We start from the raw sequence: 9945 nt of genomic DNA, 5'->3' as shown, positions 1-9945 counted from the left end.
AATTAGATGATCAAATATTGAAATTGAAGGAACTCAAGGAAATGTTGTTGGAGTTGAAGAAGTAAAACAAAAACATTAGTTTGGAATATGAAACAACAGTTTGCAAATGTTAAAGACAGTAGTGGTTTTCACCATGTACATTGTAATTTTTGTTTTGTTTTTTATTTTGTGAAAGGGAAATCTTCAGAAAAGTCCCAACATTTACGGAAAAGTTACACTTTAGTCCCAAGATTATTTTTTTGAAAAAAAAAAGTCCTGAAAACCGGCAAAAATTTACAGTTTGACCATTTTTGACCGGTTGAAACCGGTACCAAATTAATTTGGGACTATTTAATAAACTAACCCAAAATATTCAGACTTTTCTATAAACAAAAAATATTATGACTTTTCTGTAAACAAAAATATTATGATTTTTCTATAAACAAAAATATTAGGACTTTTCTACAAACAAAACCCTTATTATTATTATTATTATTATTATTATTATTATTATTATTATTAAAAATATAAATAAGAATACTATTTTTTGAACTTGTTATTATTAATATTGTTACTAATACATATAAATGCATTTAAATGAAAAAAATAATATTAATGACATTGTTTAAGGGTGGAGGTGGAGGAGACGGTGATGCTTTTAGCACTGAAATCGTGAATGTCTGCTTGTATATTTTTACTTTGTATATGGTCAGTTCATATTTGTTATCATCGTTTTCAATTCAGAATATTAATACTTAACAATTTAAAAGAAGTTGTATATTTGTAAAATTGTTTATAAATAGTTTAAGGTAGAAAGGTTTCTCATTTTGTATATGATGAGAATAATATTCTCTAAGATCTATAGATTCAATCAAATATCAATGAAACGACAATAAGTAATAGATAATGATAAACACCAAGATGAATCAAACGAGTGTCGAATGATTAATATGTTCCACCCCAGAAGAATTCAACGTGAATTGCTACTGTAGAGGTGTGCTAGAGTTACAATACAAGATCTTATCAAAATAATAATCAAGAAGCGTGCCCAATATAATGCATGCATGCACTATATATATACTAAACCCTAAAACAAAACACGGCTGGACAGGCCCATACGGAGAATACAAATGGACTGAAATAACTAAATAAGAATAGGATCGATAGATTCTAAGCAAGCTAATAATTAAGAACATAATAAAGAACACAAGTATGGCTTTGAATATGTCGTATGATTAATGCTTCAACACCTCAGAAGAGCTCGATTAAGAACTTCAACTGTAGGGGGTGTTCTAGGGTTACAAAACAATGAACGTGATAATCAACTCTATATAATGCATACATGCATGCATATATATATATATATATATATATATATATATATATATATATATATATATATAAACCCTACTAACTTATCTAAAAAATCACGGATGGACAGGCCCAATCCGGATGCAAAACATAAGGCCCAAGACGCAACACAAACGGACTCAACAATCTCCCCCTTTGCGTCTTTGGAGCCGAAAACTCAATTTTGTTTAGCAACAGAAGACTTCTTCACAGTCTTAAACACCCTCGGTATGATGGCCAAAAGATGATACCGAAAAGTAATGTACCACCGAAGCATGTCTGTAAAATTCTTCTTGTCAGCCTCTGAATTCAGCTGCACCGATGTATTATGTTGATGATGTGCTCCAAGCAATCAGTAGAGAATAAGTGCTTATCTACCAGAGCAAACAAAAATCTGTGACCTTCACCTTTAGTAAACATCATAGTGAGATGTGTTGAATCAATTTGACCCATCTTCATTCTGTTCACATCCCCTGGCTTTGGTGTAGGCTTGACTGTTGGCTTTTTGTTCATAACCTTTGCTATCTCCTGATCCCTATTCGCAACTTCATAGATGTAGGAGGCCAACATTCGCTTTAAGTGTTCAAGAATCGGCTCATATTTAGTCGAATTAGTGAGCAGAATGTTGTATAGCAAAATCCAATCATGGGGATTGAGATTAGGAAGATCTGCAAGAGAGATAGTCGACACTGTGTTTGCTGTACCACGGGTGATCTTGAAATTGACATATTTAAATGTCCCAGCAGGTGAGGGTTTGAGAACCTTGACTGTAATGATCTTCTGTGCACTCCAAGTCAGGTACTGCGGTTGGCCAAACTTGAGATAGAAATCAATCAACTCTCGGTCAACCTTCGGATGAGGAAAAGGAACCTCAACAGTTGAATCAAAACAATGGAAAGTGAACGCCTTCCTTGTAATTGGCATATCAAACTGCGAGTCCTTTGAATTACCATAGTCAAACGAAGCAACAGGTACCAACCAATAGACAGATGGAAACTCTATAGCTTGATTGACAAGTACTTCCTTCGTCCACAAGGGAAACAAGGCCGTTTTACAATTCAAGGTGTCTTCTTCTTCCTTGTTTCTCCTTTCCCTCTCCTCTGCTTCTTTTATCTCTCGTTCCCTCTTCTTTCTTTGGAGAGCTTCAGCAATAGTTTCACCAAGATCACTATCACTGTCATCAGCAGTCTGCTTTTCCTTTGTGGACCAGAACCTGAAGCTACATTATCCTTCAGTTCGGTTGGGTGAATAGTCTCTGTTTCAATTTTCACAGTCACTGTCGGTTGATCGCTTTCTGTCTTGATAACCACTTTCGGCTGATCAACACGAACACCTTCTCCCCCTTGTTTCGGGGGTACGAACCTCTCAGAAACACCCTTCATTTCATGGAGCATGGCAAGGGCAGGAATCAGTTTGGTGGTAAGATGATTTCTGATGGTGAGAGTGAGAATGGGATCATGAGCACCAAGGATATTGGGCAACATGTCCTTGACATCGCCTACACAACTTTGAAATACAGCCCGTTCTGTCTTCAACAAAGAAATTTCTTTCTCTGCTTGGGCTAACTGCACCTTCTGGACTTCTATGGTAGAAGCTTTTTTAGCAAGATCTGCCTTCAGAGCACTTTTAGTTGCCAGGACAGCTTGAAAGGAGGCAAATCGAGAATTCACTGAGCTTAAAAAGGAAGTGTTCTCGGTTTGAATAGATGATCTCACAGCTTCAAACTTGGTGCTTTCTTCCTGAAGGGACTTAGAAAATAAATCCACAGAGGCTTGTATTTTCGCTGCACTTGTATCAGCATGATTTTTCAAAGAGTCTAGAAAAATCTGAGTTGTATGAACAACCTCAGTAACATCAGTAAGTGTCTTTTTACAAGAAGAAGTAGACTCATCAATAGCGGTAGTGGATTTTTCAATTGATGAGGTGTATTGTTTAATAGCAGTCTCTAGGAAAGCCTTAAGAACCACACCACTATAAGCCTTGTTGTCTTCAAGCAAATGATCCAGCTTGTCATGAATGCCCTGTAAATGTTGACTGCTGACAGAAGCATCATTGTCTTCATCAGAAGGAAGCCGATATGGACTAAAGTATGTAGAGTCATACTCATCATTCTCTCCATCGAGAGTGGCACCAAAATCGGTTGATTTGGTAGGTGAAAGAGGTTTAGTGAAGACTGGAGTTTCGGTTGCAGTAGTTGCCCCCGTATCAGATACGTTGACTTCCACTGTTGGGTCAAGAATAGTAGTGGTGGTTGATTGTGAAATTATAAGAGGTGGTAATGGTGAAGTGGAAATTGGAATGGTAGTAACTGGTGGAGATTGTGGTAAAGGAATCGTTGGTTGTGAAGTAGTGGGTGGAGGATCGATGGGAACCGAAACTGCAATTGTTTGTTTCGGTGATGGAGGTGGGGTTGGAAACTTGTTATTGATGGGTTCAGTTGGAGTTGGGGATTTCGGAGGTGTATTGCCTCTGGGTGATTCATGATGACTCTCCTCGTCTTCATCTTCTTTATCATTATCTGAACCAGAAGGAGTGGGACTCTTGGACCTTCTCGCCATTTTCTTAAGCTTCTTGGGCTTGGAAGACTCTCCTTTATGAGATTTACATTTTCGAGACTTAGAGGCTTTAGTCTTATCCTCTTATGTGGACTCCTTCTTTGTAGTAGTACGTTTCCCTCGGTTGCAAGGCTTGTTTACTGCATCCAGGGCAGCCTACTGTTCTGGAGTAAGGACTCTCGGTCCCTTGGGAGGAAGAGTTCTATATTCCGCCATAACTTTACTTTCAACTGAGACACAACGAAACATGGATTCAAGAATGGATCCCTTGTGATGAAACTTTGTGGGATCTGATCCACCACTCCTTTCTGCCAAACTCTTGATGAGAAGAGTTAACAAACCATTCCACTAAGAAGGTAAGCAAGACTTCTTAACTTTTGTGACTGTGGTGAGCACATCTGTATATCTCATCTCGTAAAGCATGGAGAACAGCTGTGTAGTCGTGATGAAGTCTGGTGAAATTACTGAGGAATCAACAACAAGATTCATCAATGAGCAAAATCTCCCTTTTGAAATCGAAGCCTTCTTGTTATGGATTTGAAAGAAAATGTGTTCTTTGTTCTTGTCATATGAGGCCGTGGAGTAGACCTGCGATAAGAGTGACATTGGAACAACTTCAACTTGAGTTAGGGCGACAACCACTGGGGAATACTTCAAGCACTCAACAACTTGAAGCATATACGAATCATACAAGAACGACTTAAGTTCGATGATCATATTCTGATTAGGCTTTATCGTAAGCAATGTAGATGTTGTTCTTGAACTGAGGAAGAAGTCGCCATTGTTGATCGAATAAGGAAGATAAACAGTTGAAACTTGCGTCATAATCTTGAGAGAATTTGTTGGTGGTAAAAGACAAATAAAGGAAAAACTCTTTATATACCGTTGCCAGGAGAGAGAATGTTGACGATGATAATGACGTGATCACTAAATCGTCGCCTGGAAAAGCACGATGTTACAAGCTGGGTATTCCCAGGTAAACGTCAGCACACATGGGTATAGAGACCTTTCAAATTCACGCGCCCAAATTCTTATCCTCAATCATCGTTTGAAATTCAGTGCAACTTCAAGAAACATAAGAGCCCCTGTTTAAACAAAACTTGAACTAACAGCAACTAGAGTTGTGAAAATATAATTTTTGTGCAATAGAGTGACAATCGATAAAGAAATAAAGCAAGTGTATGTGGGATGTGAGTGATGTCTCATTATAATACCGAAAGCAGATGATCTCGGGCACGAATCGCTTCCTTCAGAGTCAAGAGAGATTTGAAGTGCTTGTGTGGTTTCCCGAAAAATACGATCAAGTGTTTGTTGAGAAACAATGAAATGCTTCTTTTAATTGTTATACTTTGGGAAGTTTATCTTCAACCGAACTTTGAGTCTTAACATAAGACTGAACGTTGGTAGAAGTACTTGTGAGACCGATGTAGTCTGTTGAACAAGTAGGTGAGATATAAGTTGGAGTGACAATTGAAGTAATAGAAATCTCAAAACAAAAAAAAATAAACTGGATCTTTTTGGGAAGAAATGCCTTGGTATTAGACAATTTCATAAAGACCACACAAAAATAACATAAAACGAGATTTTATTGGGTAACCAATAAGTTCTTGAATTTGATAATTCACCATCAATTCATTATAGGAGTTGGATTATGGGTTTCACTCAGCACGTGGTATACGTGTCCAAGATCACAAACACAGACTTTGTGCAACCATAAACCTCAGTGGTAAGAACCGAGAGTATCAAGGGTTACATTGGTGAAGTGAAAGTAGATGGAGAATATAAGAAGGTGGCTAAACAACCGAAAGTACCTTCTGCTGTAAAACTATGACCAAGCAGACAAACTCTTAACTCATATGAGAAGAGTAAGTTAGCTCTAGACCGAGTTGAGGTAAACAACCTAATTGGGAAGAAACGATAGGTATAGATCGAATCATTAAGGCCTGCTCGAAATCATAGAGACTTTGGTCAACATGCAACAACATGCTTCTAGGGACCCTTAACTAGTTCTTATAGAAATAATTGTACCTGTCTTAACTCCAAATTATGTTGTACTTGTACCCTTGTGACTTAATTGAAGTAAGAACAAACAAACACACCACACAAATAGAAAAAACAAAACGAAATATATTTTGAAGGATTGAGTTTTCTGAAAAATAATAAAAACAGAAAGAGAAAATATTTTTGGATTTTTGAAGTTTTCTGAAAAAAAAAACAGAAATAGAAAATATTTTTGGATTTTTGAATTTAAAAAGAATAAGAACAGAAAGCAGATAAATTCAATAAGCATAAACCATATTAAAGAGAAGAGAAGAAATTTACACAGTATACAACCGAAACCTTATGTCAATTGAGTGGAGCGAAATAGACCGAACGTTCGGTTCATTTCGGTTTTTAAAATTTCAGAGCCGAAATAGACCGAGCGTTCGGTTCATTTCGGTTCCCAAAAATTTCAGAGCCGAAATAGACCGAGCGTTCGGTTCATTTCGGTTCCCAAAAATTTCAGAGTCGAAATAGACCGAGCGTAAGCTCCATTTCGCTTATCTAATTTTAGTGAGAGATTTGAGGGTTCGGTACCGAATCTGCTTCCATCATACCCAAGCCTTGTAAGATTTTGTTAAAGAGTGCTTCAGGTAATGCCTTAGTGAATATGTCGGCCAGTTGATCAGTAGATCGAACAAATTGTACTTCCACGTTCCTATCTTCTACATGATCGTTGATGAAATGATATCTAAGTGCAATGTGCTTAGTTTTTGAGTGTTGCACTGGATTGTGACAAATCCTTATTGCACTTTCTAAGTCACAATAGATAGGAATCTTCTTCATACTTAGCCCGTAATCTCTCAGTTGACTTTGAATCCATATTACTTGTGAAGTGCAAGACGCTACAGCTATATATTCAGCTTCGGCTGTGGATAATGATACGCAAGTTTGCTTCTTGGACTGCCAGCTAACAAGTTTTCCGTCAAGAAATTGGCATCCACCAGTAGTGCTTTTTCTGTCCAGTCCACATCCTCCTAAATCAACATCATAAAAAGATTGAATGAAGAATCCAGATCTTGCAGGATACCAGAGACCAAGAGATGTGGTTCGCTTCAGACAACAGAATATATTCTTCACTGCCACCATGTGAGGTTCTCGTGGATTAGCTTGAAACCTAGCACAATAACAAACATAAAACATAATATCCGGTCTATTAGTTGTTAGATACATAAGAGACCCTATCATTTGACGATATAGTGTTATGTCGACAACAGGTTTTTCCAGAGATGGTGTTAACTTAGTGCCAAATGCCATTGGAACCTTCACTTTTGAGCCGCCCGTCATACCGGATTTCGTCAGTAAGGTCTTTGTATAAGCCTCCTGGTTGATGAATATACCTTCTGTTCCCTGTCTAATGTTTAAACCAAGGAAAAAGTTAATTGGACCCATTGCGCTCATTTCAAATTTAGCCTCCATCAACTTTCTGAATTCAGCTGTTAAGCTAGGATTCGTAGAGCCAAAGATGATATCATCAACATAAATTTGAACAATCATAAGATGTTCGCCTTCTTTCTTTCGGAAGAAGGTTAGGTCAACCGAACCTTGTTTAAATTTTTACATTTTTAAGAAACGAGTTAAAGTTTCATACCAGGCTCTCGGTGCCTGCTTTAATCCATAAACTTCTTTGTCCAATACATAGCAATGGTCAGGGAATTTCTCGTTCACAAACCCTGGTGGTTGCTCGACATAGACAGTTTCTTCTAATTCTCCATTCAAAAAGGCACATTTGACGTCCATTTGGAAAACTTTGAAGTTTTTATGAGCAGCGTACGCCAAGAAGATTCTAACTGATTCCAACCTAGCTACTGGAGCGAAGGTTTCCTCATAATCTATCCCTTCCTCTTGACAATATCCTTTCACCACCAACCGAGCCTTGTTGCGGATGCCATTCCCCTCTTTGTCTAACTTGTTTCTGAAGACCCACTTCAAGCCAACTACAAACGCATCCTTTGGTGTAGGTATCAACCTCCAAACTCGGTTACGTTCAAACTCATGAAGCTCATCTTGCATTGCTTGGACCCAATCTGAATGATCAAGTGCAACATTTACAATTTTTGGTTCAATCTTGGAAACAAACGAATTAAACATACAAAATTCAACTTTAGAGAATAATGCAGTTTGTTTCGATTTTAATTGAGAACGAGTAAGAACTTTTTCTGAAGTTTCACCAATAATCAGTGCTTTGGGATGGTCTTTGGTCCATTTCACTAATGGAGGATAACTTGGGTCATATGTTGGATCCAATTCAGCATTCACTTCTACTTCAACTTCTGATAGATCACCCTCGCCTTTGTCAGTTGTACTTTCACTCTCTTTCTCCCCCTCGACTGGCGAAGTGTAATCTGTGGCAGCATCAGAGTTTGCACCCTTTGTGGGAGGTGTATTCTCCCCCTCGATCGAACTATTACTTGTTGGTTTTGGATTAGTACTTTCCCCTTTACTTGAGCCTTTATTAGATAGGGACGGAATGGGATCGTCCCCCTCGAAAGAAGCTTTGTTTGATTTCGATGCGGTTGAACTTTCCCCTTGAAATGATGGATTACTCTTAGCGGTAGGAGGTTCACTTTCCATCTCTTTGGCAGCTTCATCTATAATTTTCTTGAGACTATCAATTTTGTTGTCTGCAGCCTTCGCTTCTGAGTGTGCTGCTTTCTCTGGTTCATTAAACAAGCGCATGTATTCTTCAAACATGTTGGCTATTGGAACCGAGACTTCTCCAGATTCTGGAAAAAATTCTCCTAGGTTACTTTCAATCCTCTGAACTTTCTTCATGTAGTTATCGTCGAAGGTGACATAATAGGTTTCTTCAATTTGTTTTGAGCGTTTATTCAACACTCTGTATGCTTTCTACGTTAGTGAATAACCCAGAAAAATTCATTCATCTGCTTTGACATCAAACTTATTACGGTTCGCTTTAGAATTGAAAATAAAACACCTCGAACCGAATATGTGGAAAAATTTAACATTTGGCTTTCGGTTGTTTAAGATCTCATATGGAGTAATTGATAATCTCTTATTTAGTAAGGACCGATTTTGATTATCGCATGCTTTTGCAATAGCATCAACCCAAAAGTATAACATAAGTGAAGCAAAACTGAGCATCGTTCTGGCTGCCTCACATAAAGAACAGTTTCGTATTTCAACAAACCGAATATGTGGAAAAATTTAACATTTGGCTTTCGGTTGTTTAAGATCTCATATGGAGTAATTGATAATCTCTTATTTAGTAAGGACCGATTTTGATTATCGCATGCTTTTGCAACAGCATCAGCCCAAAAGTATAACGGAAGTGAAGCGAAACTGAGCATCGTTTTGGCTGCCTCACATAAAGAACGGTTTCGTCTTTCAACAATCCCATTCTGTTGTGGTGTATAATGGGCCGAAAAACTATGATTTATCCCCTTGTCAGCCAGAAAGCTCTCAAAATCATTATTCTTGAATTCCAGACCATTGTCACTTCTGATATTCCTTACCGTTTTCCTCAGCTGCACTTCCACTTGCTTGATGAATGTCTTCAACTTGGGAGTCGCATCTGATTTCTGTTTAAGAAAGAAAACCCAGGTGAAGCGTGAAAAGTCATCTACAATTACAAGAATGTACTTACTTCCACCGAAGCTTTCAATAGCAGAAAGTCCACATAAGTCGATGTGTAAGAGTTCAAGAGCTTCAACTATCTTTGTATTGATTCTTGTAGGGTGGCTCTTTCTGCTTTGTTTGCCCATTTCACATGCTGCACACAGATGTTCCTTGTCGAACTTGAGAAGAGGAAGTCCTCGAACGTGATCACCAAGCACCAACTTATTAATGTCTTTGAAGTTCAAGTGCGATAGTCGTCGATGCCACAACCACCTTTCATCTGTATTTGCCCTTGAAAGCAAACATATTGCCGGTTTTCCTCATGTAGGGTTGAGATTTAGAGGATACATCTCTCCCTTACGTTCAAATTTCAATAGTACCTTCTTGGATTGTTTCTCAATTATCTCAGAGCCCTCATCGTCAAATGATACTTTTAGACCTA

The sequence above is a fragment of the Lactuca serriola genome, chromosome 6 (genome assembly GCF_051521515.1).
Source record: "Lactuca serriola cultivar US96UC23 chromosome 6, Lser_US96UC23_V15, whole genome shotgun sequence".
Taxonomy (NCBI): Eukaryota; Viridiplantae; Streptophyta; class Magnoliopsida; order Asterales; family Asteraceae; genus Lactuca; species Lactuca serriola.
Note: the sequence above shows the minus strand (reverse complement) of the source record.